The 9302-nt window shown below is 34.9% G+C and overlaps 1 long non-coding RNA gene across 3 annotated transcripts; it reads right to left on the bottom strand.

The window, feature by feature from the left end:
* Positions 1-393: 393 nt before the first annotated feature.
* LOC148878349 (uncharacterized) lies at positions 394-8853 on the bottom strand. Of its 3 annotated transcripts, none has more exons than XR_016101864.1 (3): positions 8139-8831; positions 772-937; positions 394-661 (listed from the first exon to the last, which is right to left on the bottom strand). It is a non-coding gene; the product is annotated as an uncharacterized LOC148878349 (long non-coding RNA). The 3 variants fall into 3 exon arrangements; XR_016101861.1 differs by lacking the exons at positions 394-661; positions 772-937 and adding an exon at positions 7122-7496 and having other exon boundaries at positions 8139-8639; positions 8732-8853; XR_016101859.1 differs by lacking the exons at positions 394-661; positions 772-937 and adding an exon at positions 7122-7496.
* Between the last annotated feature and the right edge of the window lie 449 nt (positions 8854-9302).

Here is a 9302-nt window from a genome sequence, read left to right as displayed (position 1 = left end):
TTAGTTAGAATTAAATGGAAGAGATAGCTCACCAAGGAGCTCTTCTAAGGAGTGCAAAATGATTGATTTGACAAGGAGTTCTTCTATCAAATATCACTCTCTTTGTTGTCACCATATTAGGGAGATGCTACAGAAAACCACAATTGTCAAATAGTTGTAAGTTCAAATAAATATAAATGGCACTCAAATAATCAAACTATAAAGATAAATTGATAAATATATAAATGATACTACCTTTCTAGTCAGATTGAAGGGATATGCTTTCAAATTTGGATATATCAATCTCTAAATCAATCCTCACATCATCTTTTTTCTGCTTTATCTACATTTACAAAAAGAAAAAGTAAAAAAAAAATGAAATAGAGGAAGAAAATGTAATGTGTAATATTTACCTTTAGACCCAAATAACCAATCCCCCGAGTGCATATCAATGCCTCAACCATTCTTGGGGCAAAAGAGCTACGGTACTGATTCAATAGTCTTCCCCCTCTACTAAATGTTCCTTCAGAAGCCATAATCGAAATTGGAATGCTCAAAATATTATGAGCCATTAGAGACAACTTAGGAAATCATTTTTCACATGTGGCTCCTCCAAATACAAGTCAAGTTACGACTTCCTTTCATTTGTAGAAAAGACTTGACTTCCGTAAGCATCATAATCCTACATAATACAAAGAAACATATAATTAAAAATGCAAATCAATATATAATCATCATTTTGCATATGACTTGTTATCATTTATTAATACAAAAATATAAAATAATACTCACCTTCATAAAGCCATATTCATTGTCACATATTGCGTTGCTACCCTCAGTTGGAATTGTGGAAGCACTTAGATCAATGGAGGAATAGTGATTCATGTATTCTTTAAATAATGCATACAATGTGTCTCGAACATGAACGTTTTTATCTTTTCCATCTTCACCATATAACCTTGTAAATGCATATTCCACAATCTTTAACTTGTATAAGGGATCCAAAACTACAACAATGGCCAAAATAATACTATATTCTACCCAATATTTGTCAAGCTTTTCTTGCATGGATTTAATATCACACTTATAAACCAATCTATGCTTTTTAATTCATCTCTTAAAGTTCCTTAGATCTATCAAATTCTATGGAAAAACAAGTTTGAAGTTGGGTACTTTGTTCTAGAGAAAATATTTGTAACTTCATAAAATGGTCTAAAAAAAAGCCCATAATCTTTTCAACCTTTACACATTCATCTTTAGTTGGGCAGTTACGATAGTATGAGTCCACCAACTTCAAGTGGTAAAACACATTGTAATACTCAACTGTTCTTTCAAGCATAAGATAGTTTGAACTCCACCTTGTAGGAACATCCAAGCATAGCTTCCCCTTGTATTCCATTGAAAACTATTGGATGCATCCCATGAACTTCATCGATCATGACGTAGAATCCTTAACAATTTTACAATGTCACGGATTTTTATCACAGATCCATCTATTATTTCCAACCCATCTTGCACTATTAAATTCAAAATGTATGCAACACAACACACATGAAGGAATTTGCCATCATACGAAAGTGCTTTTTGAAAATTCAACCAAGATCTATAAACATTAATAAATGTTTCATTAGCTAGCTAAAGCATTATCCAATGTAATTGAGAACAATTTATTCTCAATTTCCCACTCTTTCAACACTTTTGAAACCATATCTGTAATGGTAACACCAGAGTGAGGGGGTGGAAAGTGGCAAAAACTGAGTATCCTCTTATGCAAACACCAATCAACATCTACAAAATGTACTTTAATGCAAATATAGGACTCTGTCGTGATAGAAGTCTAAATATCCACTGTAAGATTAATTCTACCATTGATGGAATGCAACAAATCATAAAACCGTTTCTTCTCTCTCTTATATAATCTAAAAATATTGGTGTTCCGTGTAATATGCCAAACATCAGAATTCAAAACACTATGAGCATTTCTATTTCCTTCATGCTTTACATATGAGAGAGAATAGTCATGCCTTATTATTGCCACTGCCATCGCTTACCTATATGCAACTTCATCAAATATGTGAGTCCTATTTCAAGGACTATGGGTATCAACTATCCTTTCTTTACATGTTTTCATATGTTGTCTAAAATTGGATGTGCCATAATTAGAATCTATAATGTATGTTTTTTCATAGAACTTACACTTCGCTTTTGGTTTCCCATCATCATCAATAAACTTTTCAAAAACTCCCCCATACATTTGAAAACCTCTTTTTCCACTAGTAGAACTTAGACTTCAGACATTTTCAACAAAATCTAGAAAAAAAACATGTAAACATACAATTTTTGTGTATGACAAAGAGAAAAAAAAAATACATATTTCATATTGTAAGTGTACGAGAAAAAAGAGAAATAATACAAAAATAGCATTCATTATATGTAGCCATGAACAAAATTAAGTACATAGCATAAAGACATTAAGTTGAAGTTGACAATGAAATCAGTTTGTGGCATAAATGAAAATTTTCATGGATAGCATTGATAGATAGAGATAAACTCCCTATCCCAATAAAAAATTCTTTAACAAAAAGATTGTAGGGTTATTTGAACCGAAAAAGTTCATGTTCATAAAATTTTCACCTTATATCTTTAGTTTTTTTTTTCTCAGTATCTCCCCATCTTCACTGTTTTATTTTTTTGTTTTTTTGTTTTTGTTTTTTTCATGTGTTTTGAAGGCAAAAGCAATGGAACCTTCATTTCATAAATTGAGTACAAAATTTTATCTGGTGATTCAAATAAAATTTTGGGTAAGCAAAAATGACTTCTGGTTATCATGTTGCTTTATATTTTGTGTTCGCTTTAGGTTATATGACAAGGTTTTAACATTTAAGTAAAATAAAAAGCGAAAAAACAAGGCCAATGATCCTACCTCTCTCTTGGTTGGTTCACAAATGGATTGGATGGATGGTCATCAATTTATAAAAGGATACTTATCCTTTAGAAACACGAGTGGCAAGTCAAAACCCCCAACAAATCACATGATCCCTATCAATCTAACAGACACCAAAAATCGAATGTCTTTAACCTTTGTTTCTCTTTGGGACCAATCAATCAACCAAACTATGAAACTAACACATACCCAAACTACATGAACCCAAGAGAGGGTTAAAAAAAATACATTCGAACGAATAGAGAAAACAAAACAAGAATAAACAAATTCAAGGATGCTCCTCCAGATGGAATAATGATTTCATACAATAATTTGAGTTCTCGTTCTGTAAATACTAATATGGTCATTAGATCCTACATTCTCGACATCTTCAACACCAAGTTTAGAAAAGCTTTAAAGAAGATGAGCAACGTCAAAAGATTTACCTATCCAAACTCTCTTGGTTGCTTCAATGGTGGAACTAGTAGAGAGTTGCACTCCCCTTAGAACTATGAAAATTTTTTATGGTGAGTGGATTGAAACCCTAACAACTTTCGACCTTGCACTCGATCTGATGACTAGTGGAACAAAGAAAACCTTAAATGGATTAATCTTCGATGGTGGAAGTTCGTTCAACTGAGAACTAAGAAAAACCCTGAGATATTTGTTCGACAACAAACTCTTGCAATAGCTTCTCTCTTGACCCTCTCCTTGACCCAAGTGATCCTAACCCTTTTTGACCAATGGGTACACTCAACCCAACCCACCGTAACCCTCTCCTTGAGCCTAATGGGTCATTTGACCCATATAACCCACTGCTGAAATGGGTGGGTATGGGTGGGTTTTGAAGCGGGTGGGTTGGGTGGGTCAAAAGGGTCAGGGTCAAGATTGCTACCCCTACGTGTGATATTAGAAACCTGCATTAGAGGAAAAGAAAAAATCTATGATGCCGGAAAACACCGAAAGGGCTTTAACCAAATTACCAAAATATTCTGTAAATTTTGATGAAAATTTAAAAACCCCACACTTGATTAATTTGTTGATTGGTCATTGATTGTAAGATTTTCCTATATAGTGTCTTTTCGACATCATCTTACCAATAAAAAATGTCTTTCTAACATCTTAGTTGGAACAATTATAATGTCCTAAGATTTATGTGTGAATTATGATACATCAATATGAGTGTGGGGTAAAAAAGTAGTTACAATCAACCTTGGCTTCCGACATCAGAGGTTTTCCATTTTCCTATTTAACAGTTACGTAATTACATTGAAGCCCCATTCGGTGCCACTTAAAGCTGAAGTATTAAAGTGCTCCATACGAAAAAAAAAAATCATTTAGGCTCAATTTGAAAGGAGTACAAATACAAATATATAGTGCAAAATCTTGTATTTTGTATATACAAATATACAAAATGCAAATATATAATACAAAAATTTCCAATTAGTACCCTGTGCTTTGGGCCTAGTGCATTTTGGCCCCCGAAATTTAAAATTCAACAATTCAGTACCTGAATTTTCAAAATGTGTCACTTTAGTACTTGTCGTTAACCAATCCATTATTCAACCGTTAAGTGGAATTTTAAAAGACACAAATGCCCTTCCTGTGTCATCTAATGTTCTTTATCAACCATCCAAACATCCAAACATTTGAAAAGACACAAGTCCTTTCTCAATTCTACCCTGATATTCGAACCTCAAATAATCTCACACCAAGAATTTTTGGCTGCACTGCCTTTGTTCATGTCCATAATAAGGGAAAACGGATCCACGAGCAATCAGGTGTGTCTTCTTGAGATATTCCCCAATTCAGAAAAGTTACAAATGTTATCATCCAGCCACCAGAAAATTCTACACCTCCATCGATGTCACATTTGAGGAGGGACAATCATTTTTCACTCAACCTTATCTTTAGGGGGAGCCCTCATTAATGGAAGATAAGGCCTCGGATCTACTCTCTTTAGATGTATTACCATCCTCACAGTCATCCAATCATCAAGAATCACATCCCTCTGAGCCCCACATTCCTGAGTCTCAACAAGAGTCAAACAACCTGGCCATTGAACCAAATTCAGACACTATTAACCCCACCAATGATGTGCATAATGATGTGAGATATATATAGGTTTACTCTAGGAGAAGAAATCCAAATCATCAACTTGTACAAGTCCAAGATTTAACTCCTAATCCTGTAATAGAGGGATATGCAAAACCTGAACCAACACCTTCACAGTCTGAGTATGACCTACCTATTGCACTGAGAAAATGAACCAAAGAATTTACCAAACGCCCATTGTACCCTTTAGCCAAATCTGTGTCGTTCCAAAGATTCTCTAAATTCCATAAAAGTTTTTCTAGCCATCCTTAACACCATCCAATTCCTAATACTCTAGCTAAGGCACTTTCTAATAAGGAGTGGAGAAAGGCCATGAGAGTGGAAATGGAGGCACTAGAAAAGAACAACACATGGGAAGTTGTGGATCTACCAAGAAACAAGAAGACTGTAGGTTGCAAATGGGTGTTCACAATTAAGTACAAATCTGATTGGTCGTTAGAAAGGTACAAAGCACAATTGGTAGCCAAGGGATATACATAGACTTATGGGGTAGATTATCAGGAAACTTTTGCCCCAGTAGCTAAAATGAATACAGTAAGGTTGTTGTTGTCTTTGACTGCTAACTATAATTGGGATTTGCAAATGTTTGATGTAAAGAATGCATTTCTCCATGGTGATCTAGAAGAGGAAATATACATGGACATTCCACCGGGCTTTGGAGAAGGCATTAAAGAGAACAAAGTTTGTAGGTTGAAGAAAGCACTATACGACCTCAAACAATCTCCGAGAGCATGGTTTGGAAGGTTTACAAAGGTGAAACTTAGTACAGGTTATAAGCAAAGTCAAGGTAACCACACATTGTTTATCAAACACATAGCCTCAGGGGAAGTTACTGCACTATTAGTCTATGTGGACGATATAATCGTTACTGGGAATGATAAAAAGGAGAATGAAGCATTGAAAAACTGTCTTTCCAGAGAATTTGAGATAAAAGAGTTGGGGAGACTAAAGTATTTTCTCAGAATTGAAGTTGCACATTCTAAACAATGCATCTTTATCTCTCAACAAAAGTATATTGTTGATCTTTTGAGAGAAACGGAAAATATGGCGTGTTAACCAGCTTCCACGCCTATAGATCCCAATCATAAACTTAGAGAAGCCAGCGTCAATGCAAGTGTAGACAAGGAGATGTTCCAAAGACTGGTTGGAAAACTCATTTATCTTGCACATACATGGCCAGATATTGCATACGATGTAAGTGTAATAAGTCAGTTTATGCATAATCCTAAAGAAGTTCATCTGCAGGCTGCTCATTGAATTCTACACTATTTGAAAGCCAATCCAGGAAAAGGAATTTTATTCAGAAGAAATGGGGGACTGGCTCTTGAAGCATATACAAATGCCGATTATGCAGGATGTCCAGTAGATAGACGGTCCACTTCCGGTTACTGTACCTTCTTGGGAGGAAACTTAGTCATTTGGAGGAGTAAGAAGCAAAATGTAGTGGCTTGGTCAAGTGCAGAGGCAAAATTTAGGGCTATGGCACAAGGAGTGTGTGAATTACTCTAGTTGAAGATAATTTTAGAAGACCTGAACATTCCATGAGAAGAGCCTATGAAACTATATTGTGATAACAAGTCAGCCATCAATATTGCTCACAATCATGTTCAACATGACAGGACGAAGGACATCGAAATTGACCAACACTTTATAAAAGAGAAACTGGACAGCAAGTTGATTTGCACTCCCTATAAGTCTACAAAAGAACAACTGGCCGATGCACTTACTAAAGGGCTCAATAGTACAGACTTTAGAAGAATTATAGCCAAGCTGGGAATGGAGGGTCTCTATTCACCAGCTTGAGGGGGAGTGTTGGAAAACGTGGGGTTACTGGTGCATATCTATATTTGGTAGTTGTGTAAAAATAGAATTGTATATATTCCTAGGATTGTGGAATGATTGATTTAGAAAGTTTTTCTTTCTATTTCTTTCTTTCTATTCTTGTGCTTTCTATCTATTGCAACAGCTTACTGTATAAATATGTCGATGGGCAATAGAATGAAATACGTCAATATTCTACCATTCCAAAACACCATTATAGCTATCCCCTTGTCTCTCTTATATTATTACTAGTGGAGACTTGTGAGATGCGCTAGCTTTGTTAAATAAAATTGAAGCAAAAGGTATTATTATTTTTAAAGGATAAATTACAAAGACCCTGTATACTATGGGGTCTGTGAGAAAGACCCCCTTGTACTATGATCATAAGACAAAGACTCATTTCCGTTAGTTTTTGTTAAAATCTACCGTTACAATATTTTTTGATTCACATACTACCCTTATAATAAGAAAAATACTATTCATCGACGAGGATGGAGTGCTGGTTTGGTATGTGGAAAACTCCTCCAAACCAAACCAACCAACATTTGGTTGACGGAATTGGCCTAAAGGTTGCTGTTAATTCATTTCTTGGAGTTCGTTGATGGAATGTCCCTGGAAAGGCAGCAATTTTTTTCCAAAACGACGAGGCATGCGACATCTGCACACAATGGCAAGGAATCAAGAACTTTTATCACTGCCCAAACTGATCCATTTCCATGCACAAAAAACACCGGAAGTGGTTTTGGTACCAGCCGTCGAGATTTTGCTGGTGATTGGAGACTTTTCATAGAGAAATTAAGCGACCAGATTTAGAACGACGAGGAATCAAAGGTTGAGGTTGAAGCATTTCATCAGATCGGTGACGATGAAGAAAACCCTAGAAACCTCAACTATGGTGGGATTTTGATAAAAGGAGGCATGGGCTTTGTTTTTCTAAAGGCAAGTTTTAAGTCTTACAAAGAACTAAAAAAATCTAGTAAAACTAGTTTTGTAATTTCTGAAAACAAGGCAAGTTTTAAGTCTTACGAAGAACTAAAGAAATTGAGAGTGAAAATGCAACAAAAACACAGAAATTGGTAAAGGAAAACGTAGAGGAAAAGGCAAAAAGGATAAAAAAAATAACGACAACAAGCTTTAAGTAATTCAACAGATCTCAAGCCTTGGAAGAAAATCATAAAGTCTAAGAATTTGAATTCAAAGAACTCAACCAAAAATAATGTTAACTAGAAACCGAAACAAACACATAGTATTATAATTAAGAAAGAAACTTCAAAGCTAATGAATCAGTCAAGAAATTTACCGGAACTGTAGCTAGCTGGACTCGAGCATCAGCGGTGACGATCGCAGACACAACAGCACTTATAGTGTCCATGGTGTTATTAACGCCCCTCATGTCTCCTCTTGTCGATCAAAACTACCCTAATTTTATCCAAAAGCAATGGTTATTTCCTCGCCAATAATGACCCTAAATCCAACTACCCTGATTCTTACGACTCCGGTAAAACCATAACTTCCAGATCAAGAAAGAATTCAATCACGGTAATCTGAATTTTGTACCAAAACCAACAAAAGATAAAAATAGAGAGAGAGAGAGAGGAGTGGAGGAGAAGAGAAACAAGTAAGGAACATTAATCTATAAAAGAACCAGAAAAGATCAAAGCAATCTCGGTCTTGACTCGTGGATGTCAAACACACAATTAACTATTGAGCTGGAAAACTGATTTACAGAAAGCCCTTCATTAGACTCCTAATTTTTTGCTGTAGCCTGCAGAGTGCAACTGCCGAATTCACAAAGGTATTCCTGGAAGAAACAACAGCAATTAATAGCAACCCTGAGGCCAATTCCGTCAACCAAATGTTGGCTGGTTTGGATTGGAGGAGTTTTTCACATACCAAACCAGCACTCCATCCTCGTTGGTGCCTTTTCCATTCTCTTCGTGTGTCGTGAGGTTAGGGAAAATGAACAGTGTTTTTTTAATTATAAGGGTAGTATGGAGCAGAAAGCTAACGGAAAGGGATCTTTGTCACAAAACAAAGTATAAGAAGTCTTTGTCACAAATCTCATAGTACGGAGTCTTTGTAATTTACCTTTTTTTAAATTTATTTAATATTAAAAATAATGGAACATATAAGTGGAATACTTCGAACATTTTCAGTTGAGCTTAGCCGTCAAGTCCAACTCAAGCATTCCTTCACTTTTTCTAATTTCTATTAATGTTTATTAATTATTATTTCAAGTATAATTTGAAGGGTTTTAATTTTTATTAATTATTAATTTTGTTAATAAAATAAAATTTATCTATTGATTTGGTATGATTAGATAAAGTTGTATTAAACTTATTATTATTTTTAAATTTGCATGAATTTAAATGGACTTTGAATTAATAAAAAAATAATTGTAAAATTAATCATTTTTAAATGAGAGCATGCCTATTGAATTTCCGGCCCTTTTTTGGACATTTTC

This window comes from Nelumbo lutea, chromosome 1 (assembly GCF_056320005.1).
Source record: "Nelumbo lutea isolate HS-2025 chromosome 1, American lotus-T2T, whole genome shotgun sequence".
NCBI classification, from domain to species: Eukaryota; Viridiplantae; Streptophyta; class Magnoliopsida; order Proteales; family Nelumbonaceae; genus Nelumbo; species Nelumbo lutea.
This window is presented reverse-complemented; position numbering and strand designations above follow the sequence as displayed.